This window comes from Trachurus japonicus, chromosome 10 (assembly GCF_045865225.1).
Source record: "Trachurus japonicus isolate A0001 chromosome 10, Traja_1.0".
NCBI classification, from domain to species: domain Eukaryota; kingdom Metazoa; phylum Chordata; class Actinopteri; order Carangiformes; family Carangidae; genus Trachurus; species Trachurus japonicus.
Window position 1 is genome coordinate 25,800,931 of NC_140916.1, and position 22,136 is coordinate 25,823,066.

General features: G+C 42.3%; 1 protein-coding gene across 1 annotated transcript in view; it reads left to right on the forward strand.

Moving 5' to 3' along the window:
* The first annotated feature begins 10,345 nt into the window (after positions 1-10,345).
* The window catches only part of tenm1 (teneurin transmembrane protein 1), a 168,769-nt gene continuing 156,978 nt past the window's right edge, over positions 10,346-22,136 (forward strand). Inside the window, exon 1 of the mRNA XM_085788394.1 lies at positions 10,346-10,654. The gene's annotated coding sequence lies outside the window, so the exon portion shown is untranslated. The remainder of the gene's footprint in view (positions 10,655-22,136) is intronic.

Below are 22,136 nucleotides of genomic sequence, written 5' to 3' on the forward strand. Positions count from 1 at the left end.
GTTGTCTATTCCTGGTCTGTATTCCTTTAGTCCGTAAGTGTCCACACATTAAACAACGTTCATTCAAGTATTCCAAGTTACGAGTATTTGCGTGAAGTCCAATGCTAAGTGTCCAGCTACTTTGAGGCTAGTTGTCTCATTTCCCTCGTCCCGCCTGTCTTCCGGCAATGTAGAGGTCGATTTCCTGCTCTGTAAACTTTTGGTCACTAGGCCCGAAGTCACTGTTTCATAAATATTTGTCAGTCATAATGAAGTGGAAGTTGGAGTTATGATAGAAAGAGCACTAATAAGTTGTGCCTGAGGGAAAATAAATTATATTCAAGTAGAAGTAAAAAATTAGCTACTTTTGTAGAAAAACCCTCAACTGAGATGAAAGTACAGTCAGGTGAACAACAAGTGAACTTAGCTGCGTGACAACTGGGGAGAAGCAGAGGGTACAACATGTTCTGACTGTGCTGATGATTTGTAGATGAAAAAAACCTTCTTTATCTAGGCCTTACATCTAAATCAGTCATGCATTTTGCATCATGTAACTGATACAGTAGGCCTAATTACACTATGCTTTACATAGCAATATTATTACGGTAAACAACTTTAGCCTAATTGAATAGAATTAATAGCCTATATCATATAGATATTAATTCTATTCAATTATAAAACAGGAAAGGAGTGAGGAGAGATAAACTGCATTGCTAGGCAACACAATAGTTGATGCTCTCTTATACAGTGCAGTTACAACAATCAGTCATTCATTGCACATGCTTGTCTGAATATCTCTGACTGTGAGTCTTATGCAGTAGCCTACCAAGTCCTCCACCGTCTCACTGTGCTGCACTGTGCTCACTGCACTGTACTCTTTTCATACACTGAGCTGAAGTAACACCACAGAAAATCAGTGGAGGGGTGGTGAACACCTATAGCAGTCTGAGATGGAGGAACCACCATTGGTATTTTAGCATTTAGCGTATGGTCAGACCCAGCATGCACCTGTTTGTCAGGCAGTAAGGCAAGTGAGTCAGCAGCTTCTTTTCTGCTGCAGCTATTTGACTCTTACTTTGTTGTGTTCCTGCATAGTTGTTACAAGTATAATTACACAAATGGAGTTTATTTAAAGCAGAAGTAAGCGATCCGGTTGTTTTGGCTAATGCTGCGTTCCGGGCAGGCTTTTGAAACCGTAAATTACAGCTTCAAGTCACGACTTACGACTTTGTAGCGTTCCAGGTAACCCACTCGTGTTTTTCCGACCTGTTTTACCTGTGAAAGTCACTATAACGGCCACTTGTAACTTCCGACCCATGAACTCGTACCAGATCGAACTGGTACGACTTCACAGGTCGGAAAAACACCAGTTACGGGTTGCCTTGAACGCACCATAACATCCTGTCAGCCGATGGAGTTAGCAGCCCCCGCCCTCGTCATGGATCTATTGGTCCTCGTCCCTACATCACCACATTCAGGCGCATCTCTTGGCTGCACACACAGCCCTGCATGCCGTTCTCTCTCCTCATTGGTTAAAACTTGTAGGATACGAGAAAAGTTTTCTCCTTGGCTCAGAGCAGAGCAGAGTGACTGACAGACCCGTGTTTCGGTCCAAACACTCTATGTAAGTGATTGCTGTCGGAAGATATAACTATTTAAGACTTATATTAACACAAAAATATCGCTTACTTCTGCTTTAAGTGAATGGAGTAATAACATTGTTACTTACTTACACCCCTTTTATTATTTTTTTGTAATATTTTTGTGTGAAACGGAACATATTCATATAGCTAAAGACCTTTCAGATTCAGTGGGATTGTTAAGTGGATGTGACTTGGCAAACTCAGTGACCCAACAGTGGGCCACAGACATGATGCGTCCCATGATATTGTTCTGCTATCTCCAACAACCCTCAACCAAATAGTGCAGTGTAGATATATGCAACAGATAACTTTAGCTTTAGCTAACTTTATGCATTCAAGATTTTACAGTTTCACAGGATGAAATAAGACTGATATTTTAGGGTCACTCAAAAATGGTTTTGAATAAAATTAAACAATTGAAACAGGGACACAGAATTTCAAATGGGAGAGATTATAGTCTTCTAAGTGATGCAGGAGATACTCTTGTTCTAAAGGTTAACTGAAGATCATTTGAGCCTTCAGCAGCTTGAGAAAAGCAAATCAAGTTTGTAGCCTACTTTCCAAAGTTACAGTCTTTTTAGTGCATTATTCTCCAGGGACGACAAAGAGGGAATTTTGTACGAAAAACGCAGTCACTTTTGAAAATTCACAGTTGATTTGTTTAACTCAGATTGGATCCTCACTTCACCTTTTAGATGTAACTGTGCTATACATTTTAGATGGAACAAGGACAATTGATTTTTTTTTCATATCATTAAATATTCCTGCTGTAATGACAATTTCAAGATAAAGATCACATTGTTTATTAAAAATTAAACACTAAAAAACTGTTACTCACTGTTAGGAGGTATGCAGATGAGATAGATAGATAGACAGATAGACAGACATCAGCAAACTGTTCAAACATGGCAAAGTCTGATTCAAACATTGCCCCACTCTGATTGGTGAAAACTGGTGCCTGATGTCTCATTTTTTGGTTTTTCGGATTCCTGCCCACTTCAAACCAAACATAACAGCACAAACTAAAAACAAAAATACAGAAGCCTCTCAAGCTAAATAACATGATATCCCAGCTTTGGTAGAAAAAATCATCCTCATCAAGGACTGGATCACTCACAATAAGAAGCCCAATGAGAAAACTTCTTAAACTTGAGTAATGAAATAGCTTCTTTTGTGAAACCCACGCTTTTTTGCAGATATTTATCTTTAATATAATCATACAGAAATATTTGAAGAGGGAGAGAAAATAACACCCGCAGTGTTGAAGCTTTGTAAGGAGAAGGAACATGATCACTCAGAACTGGATTGGAAAGTCACACTATTGTTGTTCTCTAACCCATCCACGTACTGCAAACTGCCTGAGAGTAATTTGGAGCCAAGGCCAGTCACAGCTGAATTCTTATTCTGATACGCTGAAATACAAAATGGGTGCAAAAAGAACTTATCAAGAGTCTGGTGATATTTATGGGTTTCAGGTCCACAGACCAGGCGTAGCATAGAATTTTTTAAAACTACATGAATTGTGACTTTTTGGTCAATACATTATTAATCTTCTTAAATAATTTCAATCCCTTGAAAAGAAGATCCATGAGCAGATTTCAGTTTGATTCATGGAAATTCTGTCAAGGTTCAGTGATTCATCTGATATCGGCATAAATCCCTTTTTGCTCAAAATTGGCAATCCTACACTTTAACCTCACAGTTATTGGCCATTTCTGGAGGGGGGTAGGAAGTTGAGGTAACCTTACTCTTCACCACCTGGGCTCCGCTTTCACTTTCTAATTTGACATCTTAAGAACTTCTTTGGTGATTTAGCCTTTTATGTTCTTGTAGCGTCACACAGAGCTGAAATGGTTAGTAGATTAGTAGATCTCAAGATAGTTGATAAACGGAAAATTGATTGGCAACTATTTTGATAATGAGTTGTTTGATTAAGAGGCAAAACTGGCTTACCTAACTTTAAGTGATAGAAAATTAAATGACTGTGGGTTTGGGGATATTGATCAACATTGGCCTTTTGGAAAGGGCATTTCTCATTATTAATGACTGACTGAGAAAGTAATTTGTCAGATGAAATTGATCATGGTAACAATGGATAGTTGCAGCTTTATCTAACGTCTTGGCTGGTATCGTTGAATTTGTCAATTCAAATAAGCTATATGTATTTATTATACATGTGTTGTGGTTTAATCTACATTTGTCATTTGAAAATTTGCTCTCTTTATAAGCTGATCAAACAACAAATGAGGAATACATTTTAAAACTGTGGGTTTGCACCCCAAAAACATAAACACAATTCGCTGTATTCAGGCTTGATAAGCTTCTTTACCACCACTGTTATCTGCAGTAACAGTTTGTGTGCTCATGCTCGCAGCAATTGTGTCATCTCACAATGGAAATGTAAAGAGGGGATGGTTCAAATTCCTGTGAGGCAACATGTACTATTGCTACCACATGATTTTATATTCTTTAAAACCCAGTGTTTGTACACCAGTGTCTACAATTTGGCATAATTTTTCCCAGCTGTGAGCAGCTCCTTCATTTGTGCATTGCATTGTGGGATAGCAAAGTCCATCAACAGTGCACTCGAATACAAGAGACTTTAGTATGCATCGTGTTATCTTTGAGTATTCTTAATTTCAACACTTCTTCAGTGTAAATCCACTGCATACTGAAAACCTGCTACAATTAGTATGTGTTGTGGAATCAGGATGCAGCTTGTGTCTGCAGCTTTTCTGCTGGATTTCAGCACCATGGACAGAGCTATCAGTGTAATGCTCTTCCTGTTGAAACTCAGGTCCTGAAGGGTAAATTCATGTTCCACTTGCCTCCACAGACAGCCCGAGAGCACAGGTTAGCACCACAGCAGTGTCCCCAGAGCAGGTGGGGATTAAGTAAAATGCTCAAGGACACTTAAGCAAGGTAAATCCTTGCTGTCACTTGGGCTTGAGTGTAGGTCCTCTGGTTGAAAGATGGCTCCTTATTTGGAGTATGCTTTGATGACTTCATTAGATCATGTAGGAACAGGAAGAAAACCGTGTGGAATTTAGTTTTACAATAGAGTTGAATCAGCAGCAACACCAGAATATGCTTGATATGTGTCTCCAGGACACAGCGAGGACAGCACCCTGCTGACCAGTAATATCATTAATATTTTTTTATCTTCTGTTTGCTCTCATGTAATTACCCTTCTCCCTGAAGACAAAACCTCCCTACTTGGCACTACTACCCTTCTGTGCTTTTCTCCCCTTGATTCAAACACATACAGATAGACATACACAAATAAAGACCCCTTTTAACAGCTGGGATACTGCCAGCATGTGTTTGTGTTGCTGCTGATAGTGTGCCACGAGTATATTTGTCACCACCCCAAGACCACCCTGCGTCCCCACCCCAGGGGGAAATAGCTGTGCCAGCATACACAGGCTACCCATGGGTGCGAGTGGCACACATACACACACATACATACACACACGCTGATTTACACGTGAAATATAATGTGTACTTGTTTCCTTATATACATTCAGGTACATCAACAAGTTCCCCCTGTAGAAGGCTGAATATGAATGTAAACATACACTCTTGTAATATTCATGGACACCTGTTGAGGCACAAAAAATGGAGAAAAGAGTACATATTGAGTACAGCTGGAATAAATTGCCAGATGGGCGTGCTGAAGCTCATACCAGCCTAATTTCCATTGAGATTTTACATTCATGTCTAATTAGGAATAGCTCTTTCTGTCTACTCATTATCAGTGTTTGACCTTTTGCTTTGGCTGTTTGAGAAGCTGAGCAGCAGTCGACGGGTGGCCGGTGATAATAGCTTGTCATTTAGCTCAACACGCTGATTAAATAAGATAGGCCTGTGCTTAAACCAGCCCTGTTGTTCCCAAGGGGCTCAGTCAATATGGGGCACCTAAACATAAAGATGCTTGGACAACAATATAGTTTCCACAAGCAGAACAAGAACAAGTAGACGTAACAAGATCAAACAATCCCTGTGCTTACTGGGACCCCCCCCCCCCTTTTCAAATTTCACTCAGTTTTCCTTATGCAAAGTCTCATTGGCATGAATTAATAATACCACTTCAAACAGATGCAAATTCATTACTCTGTCCTCTCCTGCTCTGACAAATGCTTAGGTATGTAGGCAGACTATTGTTTTGCTATGATTAATTCTCTTGAGAATGGGATGCCTATGCCAAAACTGGACTCTCATGGCCTTTTGCACCCTGAAGTTTTAGAGAAGGAGTATTTACATAATGTATATTGATCACTCAGACTCTGCAAAACAAGAACTGTGCTATATGCTTTTCCTTTAAAATATGAGAACAAGATCACAAGATTATTTAAGTGTATCTAAATTTATCATTTAAATACAAGCTGTACACAAATATACATGAAGACAGACAGGCATGCATGACATGCAGACAAATGTTGGCAGGAAAGTAGGCTCGGTATGTCTTTCATAAGCTGTATCTGTGTGTGGGCTGCTGTGGCATGCATAAAATATTATTTTCTCAACAACTAGAGGTTGTGGAGGAGTTAGTTCAGGAAGGGGTTGGAGAGAAGGCCAGGGGATATACAGTATTTGGGCAGCTGACAGCTGCGTGCGTGTACGTCTGTGTGGGAGTCTTGGAAATGGGAGTGGGAGTCACTGGCGTTTGAAATGCAATGAGGTGCATTTGAAAGGCGCTCCTGTCACAGGTAAGCAGGGTAGCCAGAGCAAGAAGTGTATGGTGATAAAAGGAGAAGAGGAGAAGTGCCCATGCTTTAGGGTGGCATTCAGTATCTGAGGGCTTTTTGCACAGACTGAGGAAAGCACTCAACACTAGTCACACTTAAACACAAAAGCCTCTGAAACATACACATACACTTTGATCCTTATGGGAACAATCCTTAGATTTTAGGGGTCCAAAGTAAAAAGCATTTTTTTTAGCCATGATTTGGGGACCAAGAAGTGCATGCATGAGTGTGTGTTGGTGCTTTGTTTAAGCTCAGAACAAAGACTTGAATCCATTGCTCAAGGTGATTGAGAGATGCTCTTGATGTTCTCTTCACTTTCATGCATACTGTAAGGATAAAGATATGCCTTATAAATCAATAATTCCTGTATCATGTGCTTGCTGCTTGTCTTTGATGCAGTGATGTCCTCGCCTGTATCATTGTGTGTCCTCTGTAGTGCAATCTCAAGCTGCTCTTCACCACCTATTGAATGTCACAGCAGCGCTGGTTAAAAATATTGCTTTCTTTCAAATCCCACTCAGTTTATACATGTGGGTTTAATGCAGAATTTATTAATGTCATGCCCTTTCAGGGATAAGACTAATTATGATAGAAAGGCTTGAAGGAGACTATGTCACCGAGGTGAGGTTATATAGCTGTTTCATCTGTCAACACTTTGAAACTGGTTCACATCTTTCATACATTAGGGCTCTTAGTGTTGCTGATTAATCAATAGATGCGTCTCCATGCTTGCTTCTTCTTTGCTTTCCCTTTTTCTGATGGGATATTGATGACAGGCTTAGAAAAGGACAGCCTTTGAAACTGCTGTCAAAATGTATGTGTTTTGGAGACAGATTACACCACCCTTTTTAGCACTTGCAAAACACTTACCTGCCTCCAAAAGTACTAAAGCACCATCTGAAAGTTTTTTTTAAAAAGTAATAATTGAAGATGAAAATACTGGATCCTTGCCCATAGGTTGAGGGCTGCGGAGGTGTAATTTGGTTGTGAATGCTTGGAGGAAATGTAAAATGAAATCTGTGAGAATTTATGGTTGTGGAGCTTGTGCATCGGAAAGGTCATACCTCTGTCATTTAAAAAAAAAAAGATTTCAATAAATGGTTGGCGCTGTCTCCTGTGAGATACTCAAGCTGCATGGCTAGATGGGTGGAGCTTCAGTGCTGGTGGAGAAGAGAGGGAAAAGTGATGGAGCACATCCCTAACACCCTTCCGGAGAAAGAATACCCTAGTTAACTCTTAACACCCCTGGAGAACAGGCATCCACCGCAGGGGCAGAATAAGAGTGTATCGCTCGTGCAGCCGGTGAGCATTGTTCATAGCATTGATCCAGGATCCCTCATTACTGAATGAGAGAAACCCCTTCAGCAACGTCACCCTGGAGAGGGATGGAGCTAGAAAAAAGGAGTGAGGAGGAGGAGGAGGAGGTGGTGGAGGTGTTGGGGTGAAAGGAAGCTTTTAGAGGAAGACATGGTCAGGAGTATAGAGATGTAGAGGGGAATAAAAAGGGAGATGCCCAGAAAATCAGCAAATGAGAAGAGCAGCAGAAGTATTGAGAGGATAATTGTTAGTTTCTAGTTACAATGTGCAACAATATCTTGTGTTCCATAGTGGTAGGATTGATCACCGGCCAATCGATCACAGCCTACGAGGAACACTGAGTTCCGTGGAGGAAAAACTGTGTTGGCTTTGCAGTTTGCATGTACCAGGCTAAATAATGCTCATGGAAACTGCCTCCAGCTGTGAAGCTAAGTAGTGCAGGGATACTTAAAATCCAATATTACAGCTACGGCTTGAAGTAGCATTAAGGTGCAGATGCATTATGGATGTGTCTCTTGTCTCACTATGTAAAGTGTAATATATCCCAGCTCTTCTGGTCTTTAACAGATGTGTCTCATGGGAGAAGTGTGGGTCTCGTGTAAGCAGAGGGGGTGAAAAAAGTTGGGATAGTAGAACCACGGACATCTTCCCATCAAGGTTATTCTCACCAGACTCAATTTTAGCATTCATCACAGCAACAGTAGCTTTCCCTCTCACATCGCTTTTATGGAGTACCAACTCTAAATCCACCTCTGTGCTCCCCTTCCCTCCCTATACGCTCAGCTGTGCTTGCATGTTATCCAAATAGGGCAGGAATAATTGGATCAGCAAACATGGTCTTATGGAGATGGGGCTCTCCTATTTGTTTCCACTGACATTTTTTCTTTGCCAGATTAGATACTGTTTAATTAGGTTATATCATTTTAATGCAACTTCCATTCTAATCTGATGACATCAGATGTAATGCTACTGATGTCTGAAATGCACTCTGACCAGCTCTATAGAGCATTTGTGGCTCTAATGATGCTAATTATCAGATAAAATGTCTTCCTCACCATGAAAGCTCTGTTCTGTAGATAGCAATGCTTTCAAAGACATATTTTCTAGCTAGATATGAAATGTTACTTTAAATTTCTATTTTCCATGTTTTCTGGCTTAATGTGTGAGGGCTATGTCTCTCTCATAGCAAGACCAGCACTCCTCCCCTCTCCACATCTATTATCTCTCCTCTATAGACCATAATGATAAAAAAGAATCACAGTAAAACACTGTGACATTTCAAATCTCTGCATTGAGCTGGTTGTCAAGGAGATGTCTCAGTGAGATGTGTCGGGCAGAAGAGGAACTGCTCTTTTAAAACAGCGTTTACCCAGCTGCTGGAGGTGTAATGTGCCTGCCATTAGGACTCTGCAGGCAAACATGGAGTCGCAGAAACAGTTCTTCTGCGCAAGGCTGCTGGTTCATGAACTCCAGTGGTCTTTGAATCCACGATCAAAATCCATTATAGGCTTCTGCAGCCATTGTTCCAGGAAAGCAGCCACATGCAGACAACCTCGCACACAGATGACAAACACGGTGGTTATCCCTACGTCAGAGAGGCACACTGTTATCAAACATACTTGGACCTCAAGACCTTTTCCCTCACTGTTCTCCCTTGGATCATTTAATTCTCTGCCGGCAGCTGCTTGACTTGCAGCCTCCATTTAGAGAGAACCAGTGGTGAAACTGAACGAAAGTGCCAAAACCTATTGTTGATAAAAGCTGCATACTGCTGTGTTGTGTTGGGGATATGGCAAGACAGGCTGAAAGGCAGATAGACTGAAGCAGCTGTCAAAATGGTTGTTTGTAGCCCCACGCGTACCGTGCTTTGGGGAAATAATAAACTGCATCATTAGAACCCCTGTCATTCACAAGTTGTTTGTACCAGCTACCGACTGGCTGTAAATACCCACACCACTGCATCACACAGAGAGCACAGGTCAGAATCATTAGGTGGCTAATTTAGCAGAAGAAAAACAGATCTTGTGAGATGATATGCAGGTGTTATCATAAACCAGGCCCACCGCTGCAATAAATTAGTGTCAGATTCCATCTTCTCTTAATATGCGCTGCATTGTAAGTACCGTAGTTGCTTTGCTTTTTTTTATCATCTAAGACTTTATGTGATGGTGCTTAACAATGAAGAGCTACTGTATCACTTGGATCTAGAATATGGAAGGCTTATGTGAGAATGAATGAACTGCGCTTCAGTGGCTCCCAGGTCTGAAAACTCATGAGAATAATTTTAGTTTTTTTTTTGTTGTTGTTTTTTTTACTGGTAAATGTGACTAAAGCAGCAGCGCTGGCAGAAAATAGCTTCCAAAACTTTGCCCCATTTTGGCCTCATTAATGAGTCAGCATTCCGGCACAGGACAACCGTGCAGCCATATGGCATCACCTGAATGAGTCTAACCAGTGATCCAGACGACCTCCCGACGAGAGAGAGCCTGTGCGCGCTTGTGTCTGTGGCCGGTCTGTGCCACACCCCCTTCTCCTCCGCGCGGTGGTATGATCCGGGGATGCTGTTATAGCGGCACCGAGCCTCTACCAGCAACAGCATCAACCCGTCAGCCACCTTGGGTTCAACTGCGGCTAAACGCACCGCGCCGGGCTCCCTGTCACACACACAGCACGGCGGAGCTGGCTCGCGTTCAGCCCCCGAGAGGAGATCCCTTCCTCCCCGCACTATTCCTTGCGTCGTCCTCTATCGGCATTTGAGAGACGAGCATCATCAGCATCAGCACCGCCGCCTCGAAACCCAGACCAGCACAGCACACACAGACACAGAAGAGGTGCTTCATCCACAATTTTAGCAGGAGAACCGCGTCTCGAGTCACATTTCTACCGGGGGGGATTGCACAGACTTCAGCATTTGCAGGGTTCTTATAGCATGGAATCGGACTAAAGGAATGGCTTTACGTCGGAAAGGTAAGCGGTACGCTCAGTTCTGGCCTTTAGTGGGCTCGTTCGGGGGGAGATCGGCCACAATGTTGCTCGGCTAAACGAGGCTTGGATGCTGAAACAACGTGAGTTCACAGGAAATGGTTATTATCAGCTGTTCAGATGTGCTGTTCAGTGTTGCGGTGCGTGTGCGTGTATGAGAGAGAGGGAGGTAGAGAGGGGATACAGAGGCACAGGGGGAGAGATAGGTTTTGAGAGTGTATGTGCTTCTCTGTGTGTACGTGTGTGTTATGTGTGTGTGTGTATGGTGCGGTTTTATGAAAATCAGTGCGCCTCCTTTGAAGCGTACGGATGCAGACTCGGTCCAAACCCGTCTCTTTGACAACCAGTCTAAACAGTGGTCACCCAGGTAGAGTGCAGCAGCTGCAGACCTGCTTGCTTCATGGGTGCAAGTGTCATATTCGCTTTGCTTCAGCAATGCTCGCAGCCTTGAGTTGTTTTTTGCTCCAGTTCCGGCTCGTCCACTCCATCTCCATCAGCGCTAAGGTAGTCTAATGATGCCAGCAGGGCCACCAGAGATCCAGGGGGTATAGATCTCTCTGACGCGTGCCTTCTGTCTCACAACATCAACGCAGCTCACCGGGCCGGGCTGGACATTAAAGCACCACCACAGGTCCAACAGGCACCTTCAGGGCACATCTCAGCACTGTGACCCTCTGCATTCTGCTGATGTGTTTTTTTTTTTTTTTTATTAAACACCTCACACATCTCAACTTCTGCCCTCTCTGGATTGACGCTGCAGCTGCTGAAGAAATTCCTCAGCTAAATGATTGAATGTTGGATACTTATTTATTTATTTTTCACATGGGCAGCGTTTAAAGTGGGCGAGGGTAAATAATTAACAGCAGCAAATTCATTTTGATAAATCATAATTATTGTGAAGGCAGCGCAAATTGCACCAGGATGGATATGCTCCGATAGAATTAAATTAGACCTCCTCACTCCTCTCCTTCACAGCAGATTATAAATAATTGCCTGGAGTAGACCACTGAAGGCACATTTCCAATAAATAAATAATTTAAAATAAGCACAAACAAATAAATTAATAATATATATTTCTGAGTAATTGTCTAAATATATTCTTCCATTAGGGAGGAAATGCGTGCCATACTTTTCCTGCATGGTTTGTTAATCTTGCTCTACTTGACTGGGGAGTGGAAAAGGACCTATACTATACCTTTCATTTGCAAATGCAAATGCATTGTAATCATAAACTGCAATTTGTCAATATGTCTAATACATCACATAGATCTAAAGCACTACTCCTCCAGCCAGTGTGCACATCTTTCAGAGAACTATATTGATGTTTGGATTGTTTCAGGCTCACCTGCTCTCTACCATATTATTTTAAGATCCCCATAATATATATATCCCAACAAAAAACCTCACTCAAAACAAAAAAAAACTAGCTTTAATTACAAACCCACTGACTTGGATGGAGTGTGTTCTGTCATTGTAGCATTGTGTATGTGTGTGTGTGTTACTGCTCTACACCTGACACTGCTCACAGTGATGTGGGCACTGAGCTTAATTCTTCCTCGGCTCGCACATTATTGATAGAGATGATAAAAATGCGCCAGTCTGTCTTAGCTCTTTGTGATTAATAGAGAGCATCTGTGCATGGAGGTTAGATAATACACACACCCTCTCTTAGTGTGTCTTTTCCACAAACACACACACACACACACACACACACACACACACTTACAGTCATATTCACACAGGTGATGTATGTATGGGACCTGGCGAGGTTGATGATGGTAATTCTGTTGAGTTCTCCCACTGTTGTAGCGTTGATGGACAGTGTGTTATAGCAAGGAAGCTGCTCATATTATTGCTCAGTGATATGTGTGTGTTTGTCTGTGTGTTTGTGTGTGTCAGCTCGTTGGCCACATGTGGATGATTTTTGGGCCCTGCAGGGCTGCTACACTGGAGGTGGTGATGAACAGTGATTAAGTGCATATTTGAAATGGCACACCCATTATGGCAACGCCTTTACAATTAAAGGACAGGTCTTTGAATTGAAATGTCACTCCACCAATTATACGCTGCGCACATGCCACTGATAAGGCATTGGCATTTCTGTCAGTCAACCAGCTAACCACATGATTTATCAATCAGTCAAGACATTCAGGGTTTCACATTTCAACTTGTGCCATTGCACTCCGGCGTCCCCTCAGCAGCAGTCAGTGGTCAGCAGTGTTGTGCACACACAAACACACACACTTTTTAAACATTTCACGCTTGTTATTGTTTAGCTGGTAGTGCATTTGGCATTTTGGAAATCCAAAGTAGCTGCTCAGCCATCATTATTTCAGTTCAACTTCCTGACAATTTGGGCCCGAATTGTCGATTGTTAGGATTGCCTCAGCTGTCAGCAGATCTCATTGTCCTGAGTCAAGAAAGCACAAAAAAAAGCTCCTTACTTGTGTCTAATAATTTGTGTTTTTCTGAGATTTGAGTGATATTGCATGGCCTTTGGATAGCGCAGTGCTGCGCGAGACAGCGGGGGAGTTCTTTTTGTTATCCAGGCCTGCATTATTTATGAATTTTCATTCCTGGAATGCAGTAGCCCCTGGCACTGTAATGCTACTTTTTCCCATGGAATCGCTTACACACTTCCCTTCTGCCCCACGACTTCTCTGCAAAACTAAATTTCCTTAATAAAATTGGGGTCATGAATTAGTGAAGGGGACAATGTGAAATACATCTCAGGTTGTTTATAACCCTGAGTACGACACTTGGTGCTGTAGACGGTTTACAGTCGGCGAGGATAGATATGAGGCCCAGTGGGAGTTTTTACCCCCCCACCCCCTTCTCTCTCTCTCTCTCTCTCTCTGTCTCTCTTCCTCACACACACATGCTCTCTCTGCATGTCCATCACATGGGGAAGAATGCAATGGCTGCAAGAGCTTAAAATGTTTGCCACCATGCTGATAATTTCAAAGTAAAAGAGCCAGTGCCAGTTGGGTTATCAGACTGATGGACCACAAGACTTGCACAGTGCACACAAGCGCGCACAGACACTTAGAGATGTAACCGTTGTAACCATTGTACAACTTCAAATATTTACCTTCTTGCTGCAATGCTGCTCCATCCTCAAGAGGAATTGTTTAACAAATCCTGCAGTGCTAATTAGAGTTTCCTCTATTCATTCGACTGTGGTCGGCCTCCGCAGTAAGGAAACTGCCAGCACTGCCATTTAAAAAAAGTGAAATGCAGAAGCAATACAATATCACCAAATTACTGTACCCCATAAAACTCTTGGATGGCAGTAGAGCCCGTGTTTGCACTTAATGCACTAAGCGTTTGCTGATAATCGGTGGTGAACATGAAAAGCTTTGGTCCAACTCATCACCATTGTTCTTAACAAAGTGATTGACAGCAGTTTTGGAAACGAGCATGTTTTTGAAATGATGAGCTCTTCAGAGGACTGTGTCATCTTTGATTTGTGACTCATACATGTTTCATAATTAATAGAATTTCTTTCCAGTAACATATTAGGTTTTGGATTATAGATCTCTTTTTTTATTAACAAGGCTGATATGTCTGTTTGTGTTTCCATATCTTTTTATACTATGACGCTTTTCTTCAATCAAAATATTTTTCCATCACTAAGCTTTTTTTTTTCCCATGTGAAAACCATAAGTCTGTTCTATCTGTTCTCTCCTGAAGATAAATTATCCAAATACAATACTGTTTATTTTATTGTTGAAACCAAAAACGGGACCAACTGCAACAGAGAGAGGGACAGAAATAGTATCAAAACCAAAATTGCCTTCAGTCACCAGTACTGCAAATGCACGCACGCACACACACACACACACACACACACACACACACACTGGTACATACAGATATGCCCGAGGCATTCTTCTTTCAAGTGTTTGGCTATGTCTCCACTGGCATCACCAGCCCTCTACTCTTTCTTGTCTTCTTCCATTGGGCTATAGGCAAGAGTCAGGAACTATACTCAGTTGAATAAGGAGCTGGGTGTTATGTGAGATTTGTGTTGTGAAAATGCAATCACAGCCTCCTTTCACACTCCTACCTTCAAACTCACCATCACCCCCTCCCCCTCCTTTCAAATTCTAGTCAGAAGACAGAAGGATCGGAGCCACAAGAGGCTTACTGGTCAAGCCCACTCTACTTCTCTTTAAAATATGAGATTAATTTGTCAAGAGGAGCCTTTGTGTGTATGTATGTGTGTGTGTGTGTGTGTGTATGTGAGTGAGTGAGTGCGCGCTGATGAAACCCGCCTAGTTAGAGGCCTGAGACGTGAAGATGATGATTTAAGTGTATGGTAACTGTACAGATTTGTGGTGATCTGCTCGTGCTGGAAGCAACAATTATATTCATCATTGGTTATTACAGTACACCTTTTATTTTTTCTTGATTTATAATTTAGTCTAGAATGTAGGCAAATTGTGAAAAGTGTCCATTGCTAGTAGAAACAGTCTAATGAGACATCTTCAAATGTCTTATGTTTGCTATTGAAAACCTAAAGATATTCAGTTCAATTCAGAATATGAATTTTAGTAAATAGTTTTTCAAGTTAATCATGTGTCAAACTAATTAGCTGTTAGTTCATTGCATATTGCAAAGTGTTTATTTGATTTTCTCCACCTCCACACTGTATCAGAACGCTCTTTTTATGCGTTTTGTTTTACTGGTGTTCATTTTATTTTGTCTGGTGCATGTTGTCTATACGATACATGTGGAGAACAATAAACCATAATGTTAGCATGCACACACCAACACACACTCTTGGCACACTAGCTGACTCACTCACGCGCAGAGAGAAAGCCGATGCACACCTACAGGGACACATTTCTCACAGTGAAATTTTTATTAATCAAGTCAGTGGACAACTTTAGAAGAAGAAAAATCAATCAACCCAATTTATTACCACATAAATTGTCCTTCACTTCAAAGTGCACGCCTCGGCGTTGGTGTCAAAATAATTAAGTTAAAATCCATTATATTTGCGTTGATTTTTATCCTGCTTTTGTTGACACAAAGGACACAAAGGCAGTCGGCGTTGGCCCAGCTTTTACTGACAAGATATATGGCAGCGCATCACCTTCAGTTGAGTCAATACAGGGAAATTGGAAATCTGAGGAGGATTCAAAGAAAATGTATCCCATCAGATATTCAGAAGAGCATGATCAACCTGAAGATGTTTGATCGCTTAACTACACAGCTCCTTCAGTAGCTACTGCAACAGTGTGATTGGAAGTGAGGTGACCACACACCTGCTGCAAATTAGTCCACGGTGAAACATCAACAACACATTATACACCTCCATTTGCACCTCAAAAAAACAGGATGAATATCTCAATATGAATAAGTTGCATCTGCATCCCCTTGTTGCGTGGCTATGAAGTGATTTACTTAGCAACATAAAACACAGTGATGGTATACTGTACATCTCCCCTCTAAACGAGTTCATCTATTTCCCACTGACTGGTAAATAGCCTCATGTGTATCATCAGTAATATTCATAGCTCTACTTTCGAGATGATCATGAATTATTAACTCATAGAAAAGATGAATAGCTCCAAAATGGTGCTTGATGCATCCCTGCTGGAAGCCATGTTTTATACAATACAGAACAATATAGTACAGTACAGGCGAGTTCAATATGTTTTGCAGTATGTTGCAGGGGAGTTGTTTTGTTGTTAAGGTTTAATTTCAGAATGAGTCTTGATCCACCGTGAACTCTGGGATGTATTTCAAGTATGCGTATCATCGCCCAAATTGACTTCTAACTGTAGAGACACATATTCTCCGCTGATTGCCAGCCAAAATGCCAAGCCAAACTGCACAAAGAAAAATGATTTGAGCAAATAAATACTCAACATCTACTCCAAGAAAATCATGGCAGCTGTGTGCAGCCATTTTTCAAAATAAAGCAGACCTAATACATGTTGTCTCCAGATGTAACAATCCTGAAATCCCAGATTTTACAGCATGCATTGCATGTCATCCCGACCCGATGTGCTGAGAAAAGGAATTGTTTGAAAAATTCATATTTTGTTCTCTTTAATGTGCTCAAAACACACAATGATTCATCTGACAGGCAGCGAAATGAGAAATGCAAATTGTTAAGGGACATGCCCGATGCAGTTTTGCCTAGCAAATTTTTAGAAAGAAAAGGCTGCAATGAAAAATAAGATGCAGATTAAATGAAAAACAAAGCATAGAACAGTGATATTGAAAAGAAAAGTGCTTAAAATGACTATTTGCCATTTCCCAACTGCAAATACATTTTACAGTATGTGCTATTGATTTCAAGCATAAATGATTTGTTTATCCATAAAACTGCGACTTCTCTTTTCACTGATATGTATCTTACACTCGCAGCGGGGCTGCAAGTGAGACTAGATCTTGGGCTGAAAACGTCACTTAGATTTCTAAGAGCCACACATTCCTTGGCAAATATTTGAATTGTCTACATTTCTCTGGCAGCGTGGTTAACCAATATGCCATAACCTTGAGGTGTATTTATGTTTTTTTTTCTATATGCTGAGCAGTCATGAGGATGGAGAGTTTTCAGCCCCCGCATTATCACTGTCATCAGCTCACAAAAGAGCACCACCAGGACCACAGTTTGTTCCCGACTGGGTTCTGCGGCCTTTGTGGAGCCGATCCTCTCTTTGTTGAGAAGCATTTTCCTTCTGAATGCCATCTGTGTCCTCAGCCAGGCGAATCAGAGAGGAGGTGAGGGTTGAGAACAGATCTGAGGCACGGGAGGAGCCACGGGGAGCACTCAGGACATTGGGAATGGGAGCCTCGCAAAAATTCTCCTCCTCTTGCATACTCCCAAGTTTTTCCACTGTGACAAGCATCACATTGTAATGGTGTAGATGGAAGATTAGCCCACTTAGCATTCTAAAATCAATCTGCAATGCTGCTCAACGGCTACCAGTAGAGCTTTTCTGCTAGTGCTCCGCAGGGCTAATTCTCTTTACTAACTCATCTCTCTGTAACCAACAGCCTCATAAAGGAGATGCACCAGAAATGCCGTCTGAAATCACTAATCACCAAACTCTGTTTCTGAAATCGATGGGATTGATTTATTAATTAATTCTGCATCTGTAATGCTGCCACTTTACTTTGCTTTGGGTGTTGGAGGTTTTAGCGGTCAAATGCGTTATTGAAAGAGGCTTTTTACCAAGCAGTGGCTGATGCTGAGAGCTTAGGAGGTTGTCAGTCTTGATGTAAAGCTTTATTTGCAAAGCGAGTTAGTGTGAACAGCCTTTTAGTCCTGCTGGGAGGACAGTGACATGTATTTATTTTGCGAGAGAGGAGGAATATCAAATGTGTTGAATAAGGCTTTGCCTTGTCAGGAATATTGATTAAGTGGTTTTGGGTGGTGTCTTTCACTCCGTGTGTTTTTGTGTGTGTGTGCTTGTGGTCAAATGCCTGTATGCCCCTCCAAGCGAACGCGGCATTGCTCATGTGAATGCACATACAGGGCATATCTGTCGTTGCATATTCTTATCCTCTTTTTTTTTTCTTTGTTTGCTCCTGGCCCTCCCGGGGAATCAGCAGACGGCTTTAGATCAGAGAGCAGGAGCAGAAGTGAATATCATGAAAAGAAACTCGTAGTCTAGTGTGAAGCAGTGGGGGGAAAAAAGCTAGACCTTAGTCAAGATCTAAAAGAAAGAAGAAAAGTTTTTTAACAGTAGTCAAGATATAAAAACGGCCTTTGAAAAGTTAAACCGCAGCTACTCCCTTGCTCAAGGCCACATTCAGGGGGCATGAATAGTGTAGGACCTTATGGATTTCTCCACAATGTTCAGGCATGCGATGATGATATGGGATTTGACCCATGTCCGCTATAAATGATCAAATGGTCCAGGATGATTTTCAAGCTCCAGACAAACGCACACACGCACATGCACACACACACACAGTGCTTCTGCTTCTTGGTCACGCCATCATTTGGACACGAGTGGGCACACGCTTGGTGTCGCTCGGCTACCGTGTCACCTATGTGACTTGCTTTGTCCATACATGCATTAACCTTGGGTGCTATCATGGGAGGAACAACGGAGGCAGTGCACCAGAGGCTGAATTGTAAAGACACTGCAGTGGCACAAACAGTAAGCGAGGTTTTTACACAATCTGGCCTTTACTAAAACGCCCTGTAAAGACTGTTGATTCTTCTGTGGTGTGCGTGGGTGTTCAAGTGTGTTGTTTATGAATGCCACAAGTGTGTGTGGGCGCAGGGGCACTGTGTGTGTGTGTCCATTTGTGGTTGATTGTCTGTTTCAGCTTCTGCATCTTATCAAGGGTACTGTATGGTATGTATGGTGAGGTCCAGCCTTGTTTGTGTCAGTGCGCGCTTGTGTGTGTGTGTGGGTACACACTACACTATGCGTTCTGCTGGTAAACTCGGCATTAGCGGCGAGAGATTTCAGGCTTGGTCAGCTATGAAAGCACAACTACGTGACGAGAGTGCTACCACCGCCCACAGATAGCTAGCCCTTATCCACTAATTAAAACCCTCTATCACTCCATGTCTCACTTGGCAATCTCTCTATCCTTCAATTCCTCCCATTTTCACTGTGAGCACTCCATCTCTCATTATCTATCACTCTCTTTATTCTCGTTCTCCATTCCGTCCCTCCCTCCGTTCTCTCGCCAGGCGCAGAGGGCTCCCTGTGGACGGCATGCTGTTTTGTTGTGTTTCAGAGTGGTTTAGGTATAACAGGGTCCTCTGGGTCCATCAGGGCCTCTCAGAGGTGTCCCTGTCATATGCCTGAGGAGATGGCGGTGCAAACGAATGAAATAGATAGATTTTTAAGCCTTACCCTCCCCATCTCTTTCTCCAAACACACAACAATACGCATACAGACACTCACACACACACACACCCTCACTCCAGGAGAGGCATCTCTGTCTGACAGCTCACTGTTTACTCCCGTAGGACCTGTAGCCTGGATCTGCATTTGCAGCTACAGACTGCGCCTCCATGCCTTCTGATGATTAAGCCATTGTAACGGTAGACAAAATGAAAACCTACAAACAACACCAGGACTGTTATGACTTCACTTCGGAGCATCTGCAGTGACAAGTTTATGCTCGAGCATGAATATATTTCTCAAGGTTTCTCATCGTCATTCCTGTGGCTTCGCGAGGCCTGTTTAGTGAGCGGGATTAGCTCGTCTCTGTGCAAACAAGCTTCTTGGAAATGTGTAAAGGCCAGAGCTAACAAAGAAAGTAGCTCCCTACTCACCGGGGGTCTCCAGTCTGTTATGACAATAAGACCTTCTCTGCATGGTGGAAATGTATTCATAATCCTGGAACTATACTGTATCAATAATCTAAGGAGCTAATATTGTTGGATGGCACTCTGCTCTCCCCATCGTTGTTTATTTACCAATGTGAAACTCAATTTTTCTGCCGCTGTCTGGCCCCAATCCTCTCTCCGCCACTCTCCTTTTTTTCTCTTCCATTTTGCCTGCCCTCTCCTCCTGTTCGTCATGATTTCGGCACATTCACTTGAGATTGGAAAGTGTAAATCAGTTTGGACTTGTCCTCATGGTCCTTGCCTTCACACATGACGATCATTGCTTGTGCCGTTTGTAGTATTGTTGTTGATGTCGGACATCTTAGGGAACCCCGCCCCTCTGGAGAAGGCTTGGAGCACAAATCCTGTTTAAAAGCAACTGTGTATGTGAGCCTCTATCACTTCTCTAAGCAGATTTGCAAAAGGAAAAAAAGGGAGGAAAAAAGCAGCCCACTATGGTCTATGGTTGCACTGTTTGAATAAATGGATGGATAGGAGGGGATCAAGTGGGTGAAGGGTCCCATTAGATATTATTGCAACTGTGTAGCCATGGATTACCACTCCCGCAGGGTTGTATGTGTGTATGAGTGAGTTTGTGTGTGAAAGAGGGAGTGATAAGAGACAGAAAGAAAAGGGTTAGTATTGGATGAGGGGAGGGGTGTGTGTGTGTGTGTGGGGGGGGGGTAACAATGTAATGCAATGCATGTGTTTCACTCAGCGTTGTCACTTTGTATTAATTTTAGACTGCGTGGTGAAGAGTTCAATGCACTGATGAATTATAAATTGGACATAAATTAGAAATAAAGTCCCATAATAACATATATTGTCAGTTCATACAGCTGCTCTCTGTTAATTTGTAGTGCAAACAAACACACATCACATCCATTTTAAAATTTTAAACAGTATTTTTACATCACGTTTCTTCTTTTGTTTTGTTCTGCTGTATTTTTTTGACAGCAGTCTATCAATAAATGAGTATTCCAGTACTCATACAGTAGGTTACAGCACCAGGGTTAATACAGTAGGTTGCATAAATCATTGAAGTGTATGAATTTTACATATTTTGCACTCGCATAGAGATGATTAAGATCAGTTTTTAGTGACTGGAAGTATAGCCATGCAATCAGTTAAGCACTTAGTTAGCTATACTGAGGGATCCCTCAGCGCACCGTGTAGTCCCCTGCTTGACACATGCATAAAAAAATAATGAGGGGAGATGATACAAATGTTGTAGTGAAGGTTTTGAAGATCCAGCTATTAAAAATTCATTCTAGCATGATGCTAATTATTTCAACATCCCATAACCTTTCCAGTCCCGTCCTTGTGTGTTTTCTATGAATAGCAACCCAGAGCAAAGGTACGGTGACCTCTACGCCCCCTCAAGGTGGTCACTCCTCAACTACAAATCCAGGCTGGTATTGAGCTCAGGTGGCTCACGCTAACTTGTCCTACAGAACGCCCATGTGTCTTGTTTGAAGTGAGCTTGGCTCTAAGAAACAACCTCCAGGTTTTCACATCAAAACCAAGTATCAAGCCCCCTAATGGGCACCCCACTGTGGGCTAGAATTAGCGGGCTTACTTCTCTAAATGCAGGCGCCTCAGAGGATGAGATGGAGGGTGGAGAGTGTGTACGGTGGGGGAGAAAGAGCGAGATTCGGAGGGAAGGCGGAGGCAGAGCAGAGGTGGACTGGTACACCAAAGACACATGGTGAAAGAGGAGTGAAAGAATGGGAGGGATTTACCAGGAGAGAAGTGTTTTAAAGGGAACCAGTCAGTATTTAACCAATGCTTGTACAGTATATTGACGTTCAGCGTACGCAACACTCAAGGACTATTTGTACTAAGCAAATGCTCACTAGACGGTCTGTATCTGTGCACACACATGATGGTGAACAAGATGGAGCTCCCATGTGCAGGATTGCATGCTTTCATTCTTGTGTGTAAGCGTGTAACAGACATAAAACGGGACAGAGAGCCTCTGTAGAGACAGACAGCAGTCAGTGCCTACAGCAAGCTCAGAGCTTGCGGGGTAATGTATACTCGCTCCTTGCCGTACCAGAGAGAAGGTGACACCAGTCAATCCCATTCTGACAGGGCAGCTGAGATAATAGCATGCTTTGATTCCTTGCAATAACTCCTGCCAATCAA